General features: G+C 39.1%; 1 long non-coding RNA gene across 3 annotated transcripts in view; it reads right to left on the bottom strand.

Moving 5' to 3' along the window:
- Positions 1-20,453, bottom strand: part of LOC116994595 — a 53,816-nt gene that overhangs the window by 10,014 nt on the left and 23,349 nt on the right. Inside the window, exon 3 of one of the 3 annotated variants that reach the window (XR_004417531.1) lies at positions 5,278-5,448. The exons of the other annotated variants lie outside the window; for them this stretch is intronic. This is a non-coding gene — a long non-coding RNA (uncharacterized LOC116994595). Of the gene's footprint in view, positions 1-5,277; positions 5,449-20,453 lie in introns of those variants that run through there. 3 annotated transcript variants of the gene reach the window in all.

Below are 20,453 nucleotides of genomic sequence, written 5' to 3'. Positions count from 1 at the left end.
AGCCAGGTGAGAAATGGGTAAGACTCTCTTTCAATGACTTCTCACAGACAAAGACTTTCACTGTCTCTACACATTGACTTTCAGCAAACATAGGGCACCATTAAAGGTTTTTAGGACATTATTGGCGAGTGCAATTTTTTTTACTTTAATTTTCATGCTACTTTGCTTTTGACTATGCCACCAGGGATATTTTTAGATTATTGATGACTGCACCATCTGGCTGTATTCTATTAATATCAGTATAACTGAGTTTTGCAAACTCTTTCTCCTTCAGTTCAAACCCTTAGGCAACACATCTTTCCACAGCTACAGCAGGTACTCCAGAGTGAACGACCTTGGTTGCATCAAGCAACAGAAAGTATTTGCTCATGTTTTAAGCAGTGTTTCTACCTGTGCTTTCTGACAGTTGTGAATACAGTACTTCAAAGTAAGAGGACGGAAAGAGATTTCAAGGTTAATTATCTCATACCCTCAACTCTGAATCCATCTGGATTTTGCTGAATGCAGAAACTTGACAGCTGGGGTGTTGTTAGGAGTTTCATGGTCCAAACAAAGTCTGAAGGATCTTGCCACTACGAAGAGCTGCAAGGGGGGCCCTCACCGAGGAAGTTTAGAGTCAGATTTTTCAGTCAGGAGGTGGGACTGGACATGGAGAAATTCCAATTCTTTCAGCTTGCAAAATTCCTGCTAGGTATTATTAATTGACCAGAAAACAGTGTAGAGGATCTGGATTGAGATTTTTGTAAGTTCTTTTTCTTATGGTTTCCAACCACCCCTTTAGAGAAGGATTCAAATATTTCAGTGCTCATTGTTTTACTTTAACACCAGTTTAACCTGGCCTGCCAGTTTAATTTTCAAGTTCTGGCTACACTACTTGATGTTTTCAGTGTTTCCATATTTTTTGTTTAAAGCCTAGAATTCCCAAGAATAATGGATTAAAGCACTTGACAACCTAGCTGTACCAAAAGCTGTACTTTGTTTTCACTCGTAATAATGCAACCATTTCACTGCAATTTTATAATCCTTAGAACAGTGATGTTTTCCTGACTTGTTTTCCTGAGACTTAATCACTGAAAGCAAAATTTTGTTGACACAAGGAGTTTTGATACCACAGTGCTGAATATCCATGAACCTAAAAATAAATGCTACTCATAAAGTGAATTGAAAATAATGAGTGTTCTGGTTCTTTTGCTCCCCATATTCTAAGGAATAATTACAAAAAACAATATGAAAAAAACCGCACAGAAACTTCTGTGGGAAATTTATTAGGAGAGAAAAGTTTTGCTATTGATACTGATTTTTTTTGAGAAGTGTCATAAATTATTTGTCAAGCTCAAACATGGTAGTGGTGTTGACTCCTGGATATATTGCTGTATATCAAAGATAGAGAGCAGTCCTTTTGGGGGTGGTGGCAAAAGGACTTGAAACAAGTATATTTCTGCTGTATGAGATGCAGAACATTTTTACCTGAGAGAAGATTTTACCAACTTCTATTCAGCCACACTGGAGAAACAGTTGGGTTTAAACCATAGTATATGATCTTTGTGTTGGTCATAAACCCATTAATATAATTCTTATGGAAATTATTTTTTATCTTCTCCAAAGAAAAAAGTGTTTTGGAAACTTCCTGTGGGTTTCTCAGACTGTTGGTTCATTACCTGGATTCCTCCTGCAGTGTTTTAGGCTATCACACTCTGGACTGAGTTGTGATTCTCTATCTATCTCTACTTCTTTCTTTTCTGCACTTTTTCTTTCTCCAACTCACATTTTTCCCCAATGGAAATAAATAGTTTCATATTTTTCATTTGAAGCTAAGGCTTCTTAAATGACTTCCATTGAGTTTTTCCAAATCAGGTTCCATTAACAGAATAAAAATGAAAACAAATCCTGCTGTGGTGAGCCTTAAGAAATGGTTTGTGTAATGAACCAAGACAATGGGTGAATGACAGTCAAGAATTTATGAAGCCAGGATACATTAAAAAATCCCTCACTAATAAATGGACTCCCATGTCTTTTCCTAATGTCAGCAGTCAACCTTTATATACCAGGTAAATAATACTTCAGGTTTAAGGATTTTGATAGTGTATATCCCCAACAGCAAAAAAGCACAGTGAATACTCTTTCTTGGGGTTAAAGAAACAAAACTAACTTCAAAGCTAGTATTGTAAACTCTGTGATTTAGGACTAGGGCACGAACAACAGTCAGATGGGGGGCACAAGGAACCACAGGACAGTACAGCTAAGATACCAGGAAGAGTAGAGATCCCCCATAATTTGTGGGGGAGAAAATGCGTCGTGCTAGCTGGGCTCTTTGGTGCTGGACACTAGATAGGGTCCTGTAGAGCCACTTTGATGTGTGGTTCCCATAGCAGCTGACACTTTATCTTCAGGGGAAGCCTGACAGATGTTATTGAAGCACAGCACCTGCACAAGGGCCAAGTTCAAATTATGTGATGTCTTGAACCACATAATCTTCCCAGAACATGTCTTGTGACAGATTCTAGATGCTAAGGTAAACCAAAGGCACCTCAGAAACTGGGCTTAAAGAAGTATAAATTAAATATTCTGGTCAACCTCATCCTACATGCTCTTGCATTGCACTAGTCACGGCAGGACACTGGTAGTTTCTACAGAGAACTGCTTTAACGTTGCACAGAGATCCCCACAGCATTAGCAAGGCACACATCTCATTCTTCGTGGCTTCCTCAAATGTTTGCACACCAAGACCTGGAACACTGAGGAAAATACATCTGATTTCAGAGAATCCTAGAATGGCCTGAGCTGGAAAAGACCTTAACGATAATCTAGTTATTATCCCCATGCCATTTACAGCTTCTCTGGGCAACCTGTTCCAGATCCTCACCATCCTCACAGTACAGAATTTCTCCCTAATATCTAATCTAAACCAACCGTCTGTCATCGTGAAGCCATTGGCCCTTGTTGTGCCTTTACTCTATGCCCTTGTAAATGCCTTTCTCCATTCATTCTTGTGGATCCATTAGATCATGGAAGGCCTCAGTTATGACACCCTGAAGCCTTCTCTTCTCCAGGCTGAACAATTCAAATTCTCTCAGTCTTTCAGTCTTTCTAGATAGAATGTTGCCATATTCTGAAAATCTGTCTTTGATAAGCTTCAAATAGTCACTTAAAACCTGGAATGGCCATGTCTACTAGATGACTCCAAAAAGTGTGATCTAGGCTTTATGAAATGCTTTTAGTTTATCAACTAACAGATAATCTATTAAAATTATAATCATCAAGAGTATGGGATTTTGTAAAAGTGTTGGTTTAAACCAAGCAAAATTTAAAGTGTTTGGTTCCTATTTATTTTTCCTTTTTTTTGTAATTAAATGAGAATGTAGTACTGCAGGTGGGGATCAGCATAGGAAAGGAATTAAATTAGGAAAGAGTGCGCAGACTTTTTGGTCCAGAAAGTTTACACTCAGGGTCGTATCAATTATACCATCCCACAAAATGTACCTATGGGAATCTCTGAGTATCATATCACAGGCCCATTTATCTTTTGTAGGCAGTGAACACTTACAATTGCCATAGATTTAGAGGAAACAGAAAACCTAGGCATTTCATGGAATAGGCCCCTTCGTTGGCATTTTTTTCACCCTAAAGTGCAGACTATAATCTGCTGTGTTTTGGTTGCTTGTTACTGGACTCCTCAAGATTCCACCTCAGCATCTGGAGAGATTCAGATCTTAGCATTCAAAATGAACCTTTAATTACAGGCAAGGAGGAGAGTAGTGTGATGCTGCAAGAGGGGCTCAAGCAGCTCTTCTACAACCACAATTGCATTTTATTCAGAAAATTGGACTACTACAGCAGTTTTCATAGGGAGATACTCCACACTCCAGTAGTGCTACCAAAATCCATTTGATAAGAAGCCGTTCTCTTTCCTTGCTCCATTTCACTTCATCAGGTTTTACATGTAATTCTTTTGTCTCTAATTGCCCTTCAAAATTTTAGAACCATATTGATGTTTGGAAGAAGTCAGGCAAGTGAAACAGGTAAAGTTTTCAGCATTAGTAATGGAAGGATTAGGCTGTAATTGAAAGGAAAGCAAGCCTAACCAACAGAGAGGAAATTCCTGTATTTATGAATCCAATGTATCTTGGTCACATCAACCACTTTTATATACACCTGCTGACTGTAGCAGTACTGGAGAAAAAACCCTTTCTTCTTTGGAATACCATGGGAGGCAATTGTTCTCTGCAAAGGTGTGTACCTACAGAGATGCTCTGAACTCTGAGCTTTGGCACAGCTTTTACCACATCCATTTGCTACATAAAGTGATTACAGATTGTTTTGTACATCCCACATGTGAGACTTTATGAGAAACCTAATCAGCCTGGCAAAAGCAGGATGAAGTGGAGACAAACTTAATTTACTTATAGAAAAGTAGATTAGAAAGCATAGGCCTTGAAAACTTTCATGTCAAACAAGGTTGAGTTGTCAAATATAAATATCCCCATATTAGGGAGGACTACTTTATGTCTCAGTTTGGGATTTGGGAAGCCTTCATTCTAGCCAAGTCTTTCTGGAGGATGTCCTAAACTCCATAGCAGGTATTTATTTCAACTAATTACAGACAATCTGTTCTGGAGAAAATGCGTATTAGTACAGGACGGAAATGCAATAGAAGAAACATATGAGTCTCAATGCAACATTCCCACTTTCAACAAGCATCAGAAATTTTTGTTTATTACCTGAAAAGGAACCTCAAGTCACCTGATAATATAAGTAGCCCTTCCTTCAAACGTCAAAAACCACAACCCCCTCCCCCCAAGCTTCTGGCTCTCACCATCTTGTTCCTTTTGAAAATTTTCTGTGATTCTTTTCCTGATGATAAATATAAACTCACAGAATGAAAACAAGGCAACCATGAGAGCGTCCCTGTTTCAAGTGGAAAGCGCAATCATGTGCATCCTACAAATTTAAGGTCATAGTGCAGAATCTATAAAAAAGCCCATCCAACAGATATGAAGGAGTTACCCTAATCTAGGAGTATTACCCAAATTATGACTTATGCTTCTCTGCAGGTGGGGCCTGGATACAAACTGTTAATATTTTTAAAGTCTACACTCCATCACTCCATTAAGTTAAAAGAAATAATGACTATGAAAAAAAATAGAAAGTCTAAAATACCACTTAAAAAAAATTGAAATTAATTTTATACTACTCAAATAATTTCTACTGAGTTAAACACAAATTAAGCACTGGTGAGACCCCCACCTGCAGTGTTGCATCCAGCTCTGGGATCCCCAGCACAGCAGGGATATGGACCTGTTGGGAGGGAGTCCAGAGGAGGCCACCAAGATGACCAGAGGGATGGAGCACCCCTCCTATGAGGAAATGCTGAGATAATTTGGATTATTTGGCCTGGAGAAGAGAAGGCTTCAGAGCAACCTAACTGTGGCCTTCCAGTCTGAAGAGAGCCTGCAAGAAAGATGGAGAGAGACGTGTGGTGACGGGATAAAGGGTAATGGATTCAAACTGAGAGTAGTCTCTGGTCTAGTGAAAAGTGTCCCTTCCATAGAAGGAGATTGAAACTAGATGATCTTTTAGGTCCCTCCTAACATGAGTGTAAGGAAAGATATCTAAAACCAAGTCACCGTCCAGCTTTTTATTAGTCTTGCGGTTGTAGAATATTCCATGAAATGTCAAAAAATTATTAAACAGTTAACTGCAGTATCCTAATAAAATTCAGAACTAAATTTTAAGGAATTTTTACAAATCTCATCAGAGCACACACTGTTATGCATTACATAAATCCTTTTCAGAGTAGGTAATTCACATGCACAAATAATTACTTTGAAGGAAGCGAAGCAATAAAGTTTAAAGCATCTGATCTAGGAACACTATTGTTTCCTCAGGCAGGCTGGTAGTAAAGGTTCCTAATTGTCCTTAGGATAACGGTGAGCCATAGAATGCCACAAGTAGAGATAATATAAGGATTACCCATCTGACAGAAAATTTGAAACATAAAGCATGCTCTCCATTTTACTGTCCAAGTTTTATCCTGAATTTGCTTTTTTCAGTATGCTAAACAGATCAGAGTTATTCTGCTATAAAGACATCCACATTTTTTTGTTTATTAAAAAAATATGGTAATATCTATATTTTGTAATGGTAGACTGTGGTGAATTTAATTTACTTTGTATAACGATGGTGCATCAATGCCGAAAGCACAATGCTAATAATCTAAGAACATTCACACTACAACAGTGAAAGGTGGATAAAGATGCATTTCACTACTAGACGGAAGAATTTCTTCAACATTCTTCGGCTGATATGCAAAGTGCTTCATTAAAATTTGCATTAAAGTTGTAATCTTACCTTCAACACAGATCCTCATCACTCAGTCAATTTTCTCCTTTCCTCTCTCTCTCCCTTTTCTCAAATATCCTGAAAATAACCTTCAGCTTCTTTAAAACATAAAGCTTTGGTGTTTTGGAGAAACTGTAATGAGCCAATAAACCCAATTTGGAGGCTGGTTAGTACCACATAAATTAATTTCCCTGCTAAATGATCAGAGTCACATCCACCTTTTTCACTACCATCTGCCTCACAACAAAGTTGGCACTGTACTCCTTTGAGAGGTGGACTGTAAAAGTGTCATTTAGGAAAGGCTTATTAACAAAATCCTTTCTAAGTTCCAATTTTCCTGTTCCAGGATAATGATCACAGGCAGCATATATATACTGTTAGCAGGAAAGAGTCAAATGTCCATATGGCATGCACTTAAATAAATAATAATAAAAAAATAAATTTTAAAAAAGCAAATAGAATGTGTGTATGGATCTATACAAATATTCACCTTCATTTTCAGGGATTTTCCTATGTAGCTGATCACAATAAATCTGCTAGCTTTTAGTTCTGCTTATGAAGGAACAGTCCCTGCCAGCTGGGGTATTTCCCACTTGCCTCTGGACTATGTAAACAAGTCCTTTGCCACACCTATAAAATGGCACCAGAACAAGCAGCTTTTTCCTGAGCTTGCTCTTAATTCCACGTCCCTGTTCTGATGTGTGACAGACATTTAAAGTCACTCACTCAGCCATCTGATTTAGTTCCTTACCAAGTCTTGTAAGGCAGGAAAGCATCTAAACAGGATTGCTTAAATTCTGATTAAAAGGTGTTCTGGAATTTTTTACTTGTTCTGAGTACACATACCTGGAGATTAAAGGTTTTTTTTTTTTTTATGTTGAGAAGCCTGCAGTGAAAGCAAGGAAGTCTTAAATTCTGACAAGGACTTTTGTTTTCTCAGTAATGAAAAATATAGGGTGACAAAACTGATTCATGGGACAGTAGAGTAATAAGTTTTTCCACATGAAGGAGGTAAGGAAGAAGTTCAATACTCAAGTTAAAATGTACCTTTATGTGCTTTGCTTTTATGGAGCAGTCAGAATTAAGCAGTTCCACCAAATGGGATTTTGCTTGCAATGAAGCTATTTTGAAGTTAATGTGCTGCTCCTTCCTGGGCCAAGGTGCCAGTGGCCCATGAGCTTTCAAACAGGGGACCAGTATCAACATGACATACAGGCATCACGTTATTTTGATCTCTTTCACTAAATGTCCTGAAGCTTGCTGTTGTTCTGCCATGCAAAGTGAAGATAGTAGCCTTTTGTTTATTTTCAGAAATAAGATGTATTTTTTCTTGCCAAATTTTCAAAACCTCCATTTACCCCCACCCTCCGTTAACACTAGCCCCAAATGGTGAAGTAGTAATAGTAATTACTTGGGTTTCAATGTTCTCTCCTTTCAAAATAACTGAAAAATACATAATTAAAATAGCTCCCATAACTTGCTATCTTATTAAGTATAATTAGATTCTTTAATATTATTTTTTCCTCTTAATACATATTTAATCTGTTTCGTTTTTATAGGTGTTCTAGGGAGAACATTGTTTTAAGCAATGATTTTCAATAAATCTACTTAAGAAACTCATCAGACAGTTTGAGCAACAAAACCTAGTAGCAGTAACCACATGAGTCAAATTTAACTTAAAAGAATCTTTTGAAAATACACTGTGAATTTCTAATCTGCTTTCTGTCCTCAAAATTGAATCTAAATGGCTTGAATGTAAATAAAAATAGCAAACTGTATGAGCAAAGTTCAAAACCTACACCACAGAATTACTGTCTTTCTTTCAGATCAATTGTCTCCCTAAATTTAGAAAGAATTGAAAACTTCCTTTTTATCCACTGAAAATTAGCAGTGCCAGTAGATCATCTAGTAAACTTACTATATTATATCTTTAATTAACCTTTCTCAAGGTCACAATGATACTAGAAACTCCAGAGTACATACATGCATGTTGCAGTATGTCAACGCCAACATTAGGTAACAACAAATCCAAACTATCTCCATGTCTCAGATGCAATAAACTGAAGAGGCAGAAACTTCTGTTTCCTCCTGCCAGTAGCTCAGGATAATCTCTAATCCTTCTGGAGATCAGTGCATGTTTTCTGTTCATTATGGGAGAACATTCTTGTTCTTACCCTGTCTTCACTGCAACCTGCCTCTCAGATCCTGAAAACATGGATATGCCTATTTTGAACAAGGAGAGTTTACTTACAAATCATCACTGGCACTATTAGCTAAACTCTGTGCTCTAAGACTGGGATGAGCACCTAGAGGTCTCTTTCATCTAGGTTAGGACCAAAAATTGGCAAAATAATTGTCCTGCATTTTCCAGGAATCAAAATAATTTCTATGTGAATGAGGTTTAGCTGAAATATCTGGACTCCTCACAGCTAGTTTCTATTTTTCCATGTGAATTATGGAGTTCTCCAATGTTGCAAAAATGGAAATTAATCCTAGGACAAAAAACTCTGGGTAGGTTTCTGCCTGAACCCATGAAAAAATGTGAAAAGTAACAAAAGGTACCCTTCTTACAGCAGGAAGCGGAGCCACCTATCCCTTCATGGCCTCCTCTTTGTTAAATGTTGGGTGGTTGAGAGCTCTTTGCTTCCTGGCAGCATTGTTCAGCCACATTTCCTCCCCTAAGGATCAAGGCACACTGCTCTTCTTAAGAAAGTTTAAAAATACATTTTCCTGGAGTTTGTGGTTGAGTTTGAGCAATGGAAACATTCTACCAATGGTTTAAAATCACTGCTTGCCTTTCTCTCATTTTTATCCTCAACATTTTACAAACACGGCCTGGGTTTTTTTTATTCCTGTTTTACAGCTTCAGAGCCATTTCACTGCCAGCTAAAAACATAGGATGTGTTTACACTGGTCATTAAAACACTGATCAGAGTATCCAAAATCTCAGTTTGTCAAGAGAGCATTAATCTGGTCAATTTTCCACCATGTATATGATCAAAAGAAGCAGAACTCTGATAGCCTGTCATGCATATAAAATCATGTGCACGAGGCACACTGTTAGTATTATCACCAGACACATACTGTGCATTCCTATAAGACTATTTTAATGTTTCTGGTGTATCATACCTTTTTATAGACATGGTTGCTGATTTTAAAACAAAGCCATTTCTGTTAGCTTGCTAAAAAACAAACCTAAAGCTTGGAAATATAACTACTATTTCTGCGTACATATTTTTGGCACAAATACAAATTCTTTTAGGGTACATTACTTGGTATTCTGCAGAGGAAAATGAGCCTGGTCTTTGCATGTTTTCAGCTGACTGGATGCAAATCTTTGAGAGTGAAGAAGCTACATAACAGTATTTAAGATGACATACTATTTGGAAAGCTTGCAAGATTTATTAACTTGACCACAGCACTATGTAAAATGTGGCTCTGCCATTTCTTATTTTGTTCTGAGCATATCCAGATGTGAGATATACTGGACGGCTATATTGTGAAATCCAATTGTGAATATACAATGCTCAGAGAGAAGGAAAGCATAAACAACTCCACTCTTAAGTGTCTGAGTTGTCTGCTCAGTTTCTTCTTCAAAACAAGCAGCAGGATGAAGCTTGCAGAACTTGAATCTGTTCCCTCCTTCTGGAACACAGTTAAAGGCTCCAGTTACTGCCACCAAGAAGTACTGGAGCTTTATTTTAGAACTGTTTAGATGCTCATTCTAAATACACCCCAATGTCAGGTAGTGTATAAATCTCTTTCTTGGAAGCAACCACTTTCAGAATAATAAGGAGTTATACATATATATAAGGAGTTTTATATATATGTATATGTAAGCCAGTTTATTTCTGAAGAGATGCTAGAAGAGCATACTTTTAAATCTGAGAAAATTCAAAACTAAAAGAGATGGCAGAAGATAATTTGGGGGTTCCAGTCCCAAGTATCACAGCAGAGACAGCCTTCACATCCAGTCTGGGTTTCAAACTCACAACCCAGTGACTTTCCAAGTGCCCACACTTCCCTCTTTCAAACCTTAGGGAAAGGTGATTTTTAGCTCATCTGCTGTTTTGGCTATGATTTTGACGTTGCTCTCTTCAGGAGCCACCCATACCTGTTTTCTGTGCTATTTCCTTGCTGGATATTCCATTTATCCTTCTGTCTGCCCTGTTCTTCAGTTGTGAATCCTCCCTTCTCTGATCATGTCCATGAATCCCTGGGGAAGGTGGCAACTCCAAAAGGCAGAGGAAGACCTACTGTGTGATGCTAGGACAGGGCAAGGAGACTTCCTTTCCACAGACCTGCCACACATTTTTGAAATACATTAACTGACAAACTTCTGACATACTGATAGATCATATATCCTAAAAATCCTCTAAATCTTATCATAATGCACCATTAAAATAAAATAATAATTTTTTTTTTTTTTAAAAAGGAAAAATATCTGAAGGACATCTAAGATGATACAAAATTACCACAAAGCTTAATGTAGTTGAGCAAATGTGCCATGACAGTATGTACTGGTACATCTAAGAGATTCCTTCTCAGCTGGAGCACAGAACAAATGGAGAGAATTGGCAGGCAGAAGAAACAGAAGGTAACTCCTTTCCAAGCATCGTTGCATTCCTCTTCTCCCCCACACACGTGCACTCTAAAGCAGTGATTCCTGGGCTGTGCTCATGTCAGGCTCTGCAGGTTTTGAAGCTTGCATGTCTGCGTGTCCCACATGACATCAAGTCCCAGTGCACAGGACATTTCCTATGTGCCTCATTCAGCAGTTCAGTGGTGCCTACTCAGCATTTGACACATCAGTGCCCTGCTGAGTGCTTTGTTCATGCCTCCTGGAGCAAATTCTAGGTTATACCACCATGGCAAGTCATCTACACCAAGCCCTACAGCTCTGGGCCGCAGACAAAAAAGAAACAAACCCAAATAAAACCTTCAAACCTATTGGAAACCAGCTCAGCTTTACCAGGTGTAAGGATATTAAGAACAATGTTCCATGAATAGAAGAGGGCTCATTTGTTTAACAGCTATGTTTGAGAAAACTTATTTTCAAACTGTGTGGCTGAGGACCATGCCTGAGAAGAGACTGAGGTCCTGCTTCACACATCCAGATGCATTTTCTCCACCTGTATTCTGACCAAAGGAAAGCCATCCAGGACTGAAAATAATATACCTGGTGGATGTGGGCTGATCCTTGCTGCTGAAACAAGCCCTGAAGGGCAAGACTAAACACTGTAAGTGTAGCACTGAGCAGGTATGCACACACACAGACCTGCCTGGCTTCAGGCACAGGCTTGCTGTGGCTCAGCTGGCCCCTGGCACTGGCTGAGCACAAACACCACTGCCTGCTCTCTGTCGGGCATACCCAAAGAGAATTTGGCTTGTTTAATACAGAATAACAAAAGCCAAGAGAACATTTGTCTTCTAAATATATAAACTTTCCAAACTCTGGGGACAAACATCTGCTTAAGTTTAAAATTAACCTTTGATCAGAGACAGGCATAGTCTGGGCTCAGATAAACTTGGATATAAACATGTGCACAGTGAGGGTCTGAACCAGCCTTTTGGTGGGAATTGCAGGCAGCTGTGGAGGGGAAGGCAGGAGAGAACAAGAGGACAAAGCTATATTAAAGCTGTTTATGGGCGGTAATTAGGGGTGAATCAAAAGCTGTGAAGTAAAAACAAACAAACAACCCAAACCAATGGTAAAACCAAGAAGAAAGTAAAAAAAAAGATGGCAATGGTTAAGCTAACAGAATACCAGCCTGTAAACTGTTTACAGTCTGTCTGCTGTAATAGATGCATTTTGCTGGGATTGGAAGCCTAAAGTCAGAGAGATACAGAACTGGTGAGTGCATAAATGTCAGCCTGTGTAAGAGTGTGAGGAACCAATGGCTGTGCAGTGAACAAGTTACTCAGATGCTGCTGCCACTCAGGAAAAAGTAAAGCTTATTTGGCTAAGACGTAAAGATGATGTTTTCTGTGCGCACATGATGGTACCAACTATGTCACTATTCTAAAATCCTTGCTTCCTTTGGTATTTCAGGGTTCTATTGCCTTGAAAAATTTCAGTGGTTAGTTTGCAAATACCTGATTTATGGGGTTTTTTGGTTTGGATTAGGCTGGGTTGAGGTTTGGGGGTTTAGTGGGGTTTGGTTGGTTGGTTGGTTTCAGTTTTGTTTTGTTATTGTTGCTGTTGGTTTTTTGAGGTAAAAGCTTGAACTTTGTTGTGAGGAAACTAAATCAGTTAGGGCAATAGCAGAGCTACTCTGAGCATCTTGTTCTCCCTTATAGTTTTGAGGAGCAGTCAGGAATATCATAGTTTCTCCCCCAAAGACACAGGACATACACAGGGAAAGAAATCAATGGGGATAAATGTGGGGAAGCAATAGCTGCTGCTGTTCCTGTTGTCTTAAGTTTTTACTTGCTTTGGACTTATTTTTGCTGGTGGTGAGTTTTGGGGTTTGCTGCTTGGGATTTTCTTTTTCATTTTGACTTTTTGATGTAGCTGCAGCTAGGGAGTGGTTCCAAAAATGAGCAGAGGTGTTACCTCTGTAGATGCTCTGTAGAACTACCTCTGAAGGCCTCCAGGAGATCCCAGTAATCCACCTCCAGCAGGGAAGTACACTGTATTTGGCCTTTCTGTGGTGGAAAGATAAACACTGTCAGACCTGCTGACTTCGGCAGTTACTCCAGAGCTTCCTAGATGGTAGTGTTCTGTTTGGGTTTTTTTTGTTTTTTTCCTGAAATATACTGCCATTATGTATGTTTGTGATGAAATTTATTACCCTTGACTGGTTAAGTGGTCCTCTCTGATTCTTTGTATAGATGTATCGTGACATTGAACCAGCAGGTACTAAAGGTGGAGTGCCCAGATATTAGAATGGTAGGGAACTTAAATATCTAGAAAGATCCCTGATAAATGATACACTCTGCAGACAAACCTCTGCCAAATTCTATTCAAATAGCAAAGGGATAATGTGAATATGACTCTAATGAAGGAAGGCTGGAGTTGCCATAATGCATGCAGGTGCAATTGCTCCAAATCTCTCTTAAAATCCATTTTCCTGCCAGTGCTCATTCTTCCTTTAAACAGAAGTTAATACTCTGCTGACATTACTGAACTCCATCATGCTCATTATCTCAGGCTAGCATTTAGATCAGGTTTTTGGAGGTGAAAGACCAATTCATTAACTCTATTGTGTCACTCAATGACTTCCTGTGGAGAGATCATAAGTCAGATGGGGGTGTCACTGCTGGAAGATAAAAGACAGCTATAAAGTAGGAAGACAACTGGTATAATTCACAAAAATGAGGGAAAAATTACTCTATAGCCTTTAATTTCTATTCATAGTTCAGGTTTTAAGTATGTTATTTAGATAACAGTGTATCTGAGGGTTTTTTTAATGAATTTCAGAAATGGAATGGAAGAGGTTATTGGTTGGTTATTTGTCTTTGATTTAAAGGAGAAAATTAATATAGGTAACAAGTAACATGGTAATCCCTGCTTTAAAAAATGTTTTAAATGTGCTTTAAAGCCTGATGTGTTGAAATGCCTGCATACATCAATTTGTCTTGTCTTAAAGGTGGGAAAAAAAGAGTGTTTGAAAAGTTATTAATTTGTCAAAAAGAAAGTATTATGAAATTATTTGAATTGTTGATAAAGAAAGAAATGGCTGCCAGGAATCAAAATCCACCTATTTGATTAAAATAAAATCTCCATACTCTTTCTTAACCTCAAAGAAAATGTTTATTTTTAGAATACTCTCTGTAGCACTCTAAAATAATTTTTCTCTCTGAAAGAAATAAAAATTCTCTCTGAAAGAATTTTCTAGGACTTCTTTATGGAAAGTAGTTTCCTACTGCTACTACTTATGACTGAACATGAAGTTTCTCAGTTTGCACATTGGAAATAAACAAACAAAAATACTTCTTGTGCTTTTAATTGAGTTTTTTTTTGGTAGAAAATTTTCTAATATAAGACTTTGCCAGTGTAATTAACAACTACTTAGTGTGAAGAAGCAATATCAAATAAGGAATGCCTTTGCCAGAGAGCTCTGCAGCCTCCATTCAGCTTCCCTCTACCTGTTGTTCAATAAAACCGTGGGACATCATAGAATCCTAGAATGGTTTGGCTTTGGAGGGACCTTAAAGATCATCAGGTTTCAATCCCCTTGCCATGGGCAGGGACACCTTCCACTAGACCAAGTTGCTCAGAGCCCCATCCAACCTGGCCTTGAACACTCCCAGGGATGGGGCATCCACAACTTCTCTGGGAGAAGTTGAGCAACTTGTTCCAGTGTCTCACCATCCTCACAATTAAGATGTTCTTCCAGTACCTAATCTAAACCTGCTCTCTTGCAGTTTAAAGTAATTCCTCCTTCTCTTATCACTACCAGACCCTGTATAAAATCCCTCTCCAGATCTCTCTCAGTCCCCCTGTGGGCACTGGAAAGATACTCAAAGGTCTGCCAGAGCTTTCGCTTCTCCAGGCTGAGGAACGCCAAACCTCTCAGCCTTTCCCTACAGGACGACCCTTGGTGCGACTGTCTCCTCGCTGGGCTGCAAGGAGCGCTGAGGGAGATGCGGGATGGGGATGAAGGAGGAGGGATCTGTACAGGGATCTGTACCAGCATCCAACTCCCGCAGGGGAGCGCGGCGGACGCTGCAGTGCCGCCTCTCGCCGGCAGAGGGCGCGCGGCGCTGCCCGTGGCTGCGGTTGCGTCTCTGCCTTACCAAGCCCTGGGAAAGAATCCTGGGAGAAAAGTGCCAACATCGAAAAAACATACATGGCGTGTTCGTGTACTTCAGTCCCGTCTGGTAAACTCCCTCCTGCAGCTGATGGCACTGGGTTTCCAGCAGGTAGCACTGAGGGTTGGCAGCAAACACAAAACCAGCAGCTGTTTATTAGTCACTGCATGAAAAGCAACACACAAGTTTTATAGCTTTTAAGGTCTCAAGCTATCAAAAAACCCCCATGAGTTGGGAAATCTAAGATCTTCTTCAGTTTCTAATATATTCACAGAATCACAGAATTGGTCAGGCTGGAAGGGACTACAGTGGATTGTCAAGTCCAACCTCCTGCTCAAGCAGGCTCATTCTAGAGCACATGGCACAGGATTATGTGCAAGTGTTTCTTGTATATGTCTGATGAGGGAGACTCCACAACCCTCTGGGCAATCTGTTTCGCTGAATGGTCACTCTCACAGTAAAGAAGTTCTTCCTCATATTCAGGTGGAAATTTCTGAGCATCACTTTCTGCACATTGTCTCTTGTCCCATTGCTTTGCCTTCATTGAGAAGAGCCAGACTCCATTCTCTTGTCCCCTCCCTTCAGATATTTGTATATTGATGAGGGGCTCAAACCCTCTTACTCCAATAAATCCTGAGATTTTTTTTCCCTGTTTTTCACTTCATATTCATTATTGATAAAAATTAGTGCAGTTTCCTAACTGTACATAAAAGAATTAAGTTTTCTCCTAGCTGGTTTGGAAACAGCTACCTTCTCTTCCTCACCCTGCTCCATTTCAGTTGACTCTCTTTAATGCTAAGATATTCCTACCTTAAGTAAGAATCCCTTTCTCAGATCCTTTATAAATGAAAACCACAGTTGAAAGGAAACATAGAAATAAATAAATTCTAAACTAGTATCAATCTTCCTATTATTAATGCAGTTATTTATTGATCAATTTGGTTCCTCTTACTGTGTTATCTGGGAGCATCCTTCGTTCTATTTTTTGTCTGGATTGAAGCACTCTTCACAAAACCTTTCTTTACATTCCATCCATGTTATCTCTTCTGTCCCCCCTCCTTGTGCCCTGCAACTTTAAGCTGCACTCATTTGAAATACTTTCTGATATTAACAGACTGGTTGAATTTTTTTCATCAGGTAGCAGCTCAGTAATTGGAAACCTAAGAGTCACTTAATATAAAGATCACTGAGAATCATAAACCATTTTCTTCTTGACCTTTTCCACCAAAACATTAGCTTCTGAGTCAGCCTGCTTTGAAGCTACAGAAGCACTACATATTGTTATGTTGGTTTCTGACTTCAAGCAATTATTTTCTTCCATTTCCTCCTATTTTTAGCATCTGAAGGCTGAAATTTTACAATATGTTACTGCTCTTTTTTTTTTCCCCAGGAACAAATGTCAGCACATCAAAAGCTCACTGCTTTTAGTATGTGTCACTTGAGATCACTGGGAAAAAATACTTTGTAAGCCTCCTTATTGAATCATTAACTGTGGGCGCTACTATAAATAGTTTTCACAAAAGTTCTGGGATCAGTTATTTCAGCATCACTTCACTGCTAAGTAGAATTCATAAAGACTCTCAATATTGAACAAGGGGACAAAAAAAAAGACATTATCCCAAAGGTGAAGAGGTATGCAATCAAAACATTTATCTTGTATGTAGCTTTTGTATGTGTTTTGGTAAATACCTTGTGGTATCACATAAATTTCTATCAATTATATAGTGTTTGCAATGAAAATAACTGTACAAACTCACATACACATATACTTGAGTTGTTCACCTCCTCTCTGTTTAGATGCCAGTCTTAAATCTTCCAGACCTGAAATGCTTTCTGCAGCAATCCAGTCCTCTCAGACAATCATACAATAGCTGTGTATTACAAAAAGAACTTTAAATTTCTAGGAAAATGAAATGGTTCATACCATCTCTCTGATCTACAGTTATCAAGGCGAGGGTGTTGTGGGGTCACTGATTTGGCAGATAGAGACAAAGGCCACAGTAGCTCTTCTGTTGCCTTTGGTGTGCTGCCACAGAAATTCACCTTCAGTGTATGCAGATAGTTATGTCATGGTTCTATAGCTGTGGCTGTGGACAGAGTCAATCTCCTCATGGCACATATAGCTACAGCTCCTATACAGCCTGCAACACCAAGTATTTATTAAAGAGCTAGAAGGACTCTTATTTTTTCTTGATAATCAATTACCTTTCCTGACACCTGGCCAGAGGTGTTCACTGAGTACTCAGAGGCATTCACTGAATTTAATTAATCTCTGTAAGAGGTGTGATAAGCATAAAGACTTTGATATATTTTACAGGAACAACCAGTAGTGGTTTTCCAGAATGCTGTTCAATTTGCCATTCATGAAGTTTGTATCTAAAGCAACAAAGAAATCAAAGACATTTAATATCTGAAACAGGGCTACTAAATGCCATCTAGTGGTCCTGAATGGTGGTAATGAAGCTAGTATCACCAGCCTGCTGATCTGGCTGAAAAAATACCCATATGAGTTTTGTGGTTTTGTCAGGTGTGGGTGTTCACTGATACCTTGCACATAGTGTGCTTGGAGCAGAGAGGTGTCAAGGCATAACTTCCAAGTCAATACAAGACAGAACCATTGGGACTGCTGGGGAACCATGGGCAGCTTGCACAGGATGTAAGATACCAAAATGTAATTTTTGAGCCAGTCAGCCAGCCTGTGCATAGGGTAAAAAATGCCTCCAGGTAGGAGCCCGAGTCTGTATTCTTGTTAACTTTCACTTTCTAACAAAACAGACTAACAAAGAAGGGTAAATAATTTGAAATGAAATGTTTTCTGACTGTTGGTAAATTAGTTAGGAGTTTTGTTTTTCTGAGGCTCAGTAAGATCCAGGGAGATGTTTGTGGCCTTTCAGTACCTACAGGGACTAATGCAAGAAAAATGGAGAGACACTTCTTACAAGGATAATGGAGTGATAGGAGACGAGACAACAGCTTTAAACTGAAAGAAGGTTTAGGTGAGATATCAGGAAGAAATCCTCTACTGTGAGGGTGGTGAGGCACTGGAAAGTTGCTGAGAGAACCTGTTGATGCCCCATCTATGAAAGTCTTCAGGACTGAGCTGGACAGAGCTGTGAACAACCGGATCTTTTGGAAAGTGACAGGGGGTTGGAAGTAGATGATCTTTAAGGTCCCTTCCAGTCCAAACCCAAAATATGATGATTCCAGTGGAGGAAGCACTTTGCTCTGCTGGGGTGTTGTCCCACCTTCTAGTCTCACTCTGCCTGAGCCATATGTTCATCAGCATGTGCTGTTTACACAGAGCCAAGCAGATGAGAAACAATAAAGAAGCATGAGTGGAACAGTTAGTTTTGCAGTTCTGCTTTAGTGATTGGTCTGCCCAGAAGCGACTAAGAGAGACTAAAAATAATTTGCAACATGATGAACTGCATAAGCAAATTCTCTGGGGATTAATGCATCCTTAATCATTTTACCAATAATCAGCTGGGGGAGTGCTGGACTGCACATTGACAAAGCTGATGCTCACAGGAGGTGAAGCAGGCAGAGGCCTCGTGTTAGGAAGTGCCTGGGAGCGGGGGCTGCTGGCTACATCTCTGGGAGGACACATCAGTTGTTTCACAGATAAGTCAGAGATAAGTCAGTCCATGGCAGCAGGATCCAAATGATTCATCTTCCTCCTCCATCCTGTCACCTGCTGGGACCTAGTACAGTTAGCGCCTGAAGAAGAAACATCACCCTGAAAGACAGACTGAGAACTCTTATTGTACCTTTATTGAGCTCCTGGGTAGAAAAGGTGTCACATGAGTATAGCATTGGTCTGAGGATGCTGCATAAACTGAAAGTTAATCCTGGCCAAAACACATCCCCTTGCAGATCACTTGCAGATCAATACCTTGATTAAGGTATTGGCAATTCTTGTGTCTTCTCTCCTCTTGGGATGAACTGAGGGCCCTGCAAGCAAAGGTCATTGCTTCCCACAGAAAATGAGATGAGATAGGTCAGGAAAATCAGATGAAGAAGAGAAAACAAACATGGCTGGGGCAAAGGGTAGGACTTGGGTAGCAATTAAAATCAGTTGTTGACATGAATGTTGTCTTCCTACACTTCAGATTTTGTAATTAAAGTACAACTCACGATGTAGAGCACCATATGTGGTTCTATTTTTCCTTTCATATAACTTCTGGCCTAGTTGATATTAATCTGTTTTAAGATAAATCTGATTTTTATTTGTGGGCATTTTCCTTTTCCTTTCTTGTTCTTCTCCAGGGAAATCTGAACCTTATTTCTCTTAATTTCACAGATTTGATTTGCACACTGTTTAGTTTTAAACAAATATCTATTGTTATACTAGTGTCAGACCTCACTCCATTAACTTACTCATATTTTAGTCAATTAAGTTCTCTGTAGAGTGAATAGCTATCTAAAGTGATTTGCTTTTTCTTTCTTTTTTTTTAAGGCCTCAGCTTCCCTTCCTCTAGTTATTAAGGAATCAGAGGAAGCTGTAAACACACTTCACACACTGACATGGCACTAATCCAGACTACCTAGTATAATAAAAAGGCACTCAATTAAAAGCTAGTTTACTCCTTAATGTACTCTAGGTGATTTGATATTTAAGGAGTATACAATATAAGGTGAAAGGTAATCAATACAGTACTGTCTCAGAAATTGCAGATTTAACTGCATACCTGTTGTCAATAAAATTATCCAGGGACAGAATGCCCTATAAATGCAACCAGCTTTTTAAAAAAATAAGTGCTCTGCTCCAAACCTGAGGAGATGGTAAGCCACAAAATAGAATCCACATGATAATTACTCATTTGAAATTTAATGTGTGCCATGAGTTTGTTTTACCCTAACCTTTTCTGAGTTAGTCAAAGGCAATCTTAATAAGCCCTGAAGAGACTAAGGGATTTACCATACCATCAATCTGTCATTGTTGTGTTATCCCAGTAGCTTCCTGAGTTTTCAGATTCTGTTTAAATTGCCATGCCAAATGGCATCCATATAACTCTGGAAGAGATGACTTTGATTTCTGGGGCCTCTTGCCTGCCATAGGTAATAGTGAACACCTTCAAATATATTTCTTAATATGTTTTACACTTTCCAGGTAGGAAGTTCTAGATCCCCCTGTCTTCATCCCCACAAATAACCAGAGTTAATGGCTTGGGAATGTGCTAGATGGATCATTCAGTCAATTTTTTAGTTGATGTTTATACATTTACAAAATCACTGAAGGCTTTCAGGAGGAAGAAAACATCATCTAGTGTTACTGTGCCAGCATTGAGTAAGAAGAATAACTATTCATTTGTCACGTGTAGAGAACATGCAGTAAGAACTTATTTGTGTTGGCTCTG

This window comes from Catharus ustulatus, chromosome 1 (assembly GCF_009819885.2).
Source record: "Catharus ustulatus isolate bCatUst1 chromosome 1, bCatUst1.pri.v2, whole genome shotgun sequence".
NCBI classification, from domain to species: Eukaryota; Metazoa; Chordata; class Aves; order Passeriformes; family Turdidae; genus Catharus; species Catharus ustulatus.
Note: the sequence above shows the minus strand (reverse complement) of the source record. Positions and strands in the feature narration are given on the sequence as shown.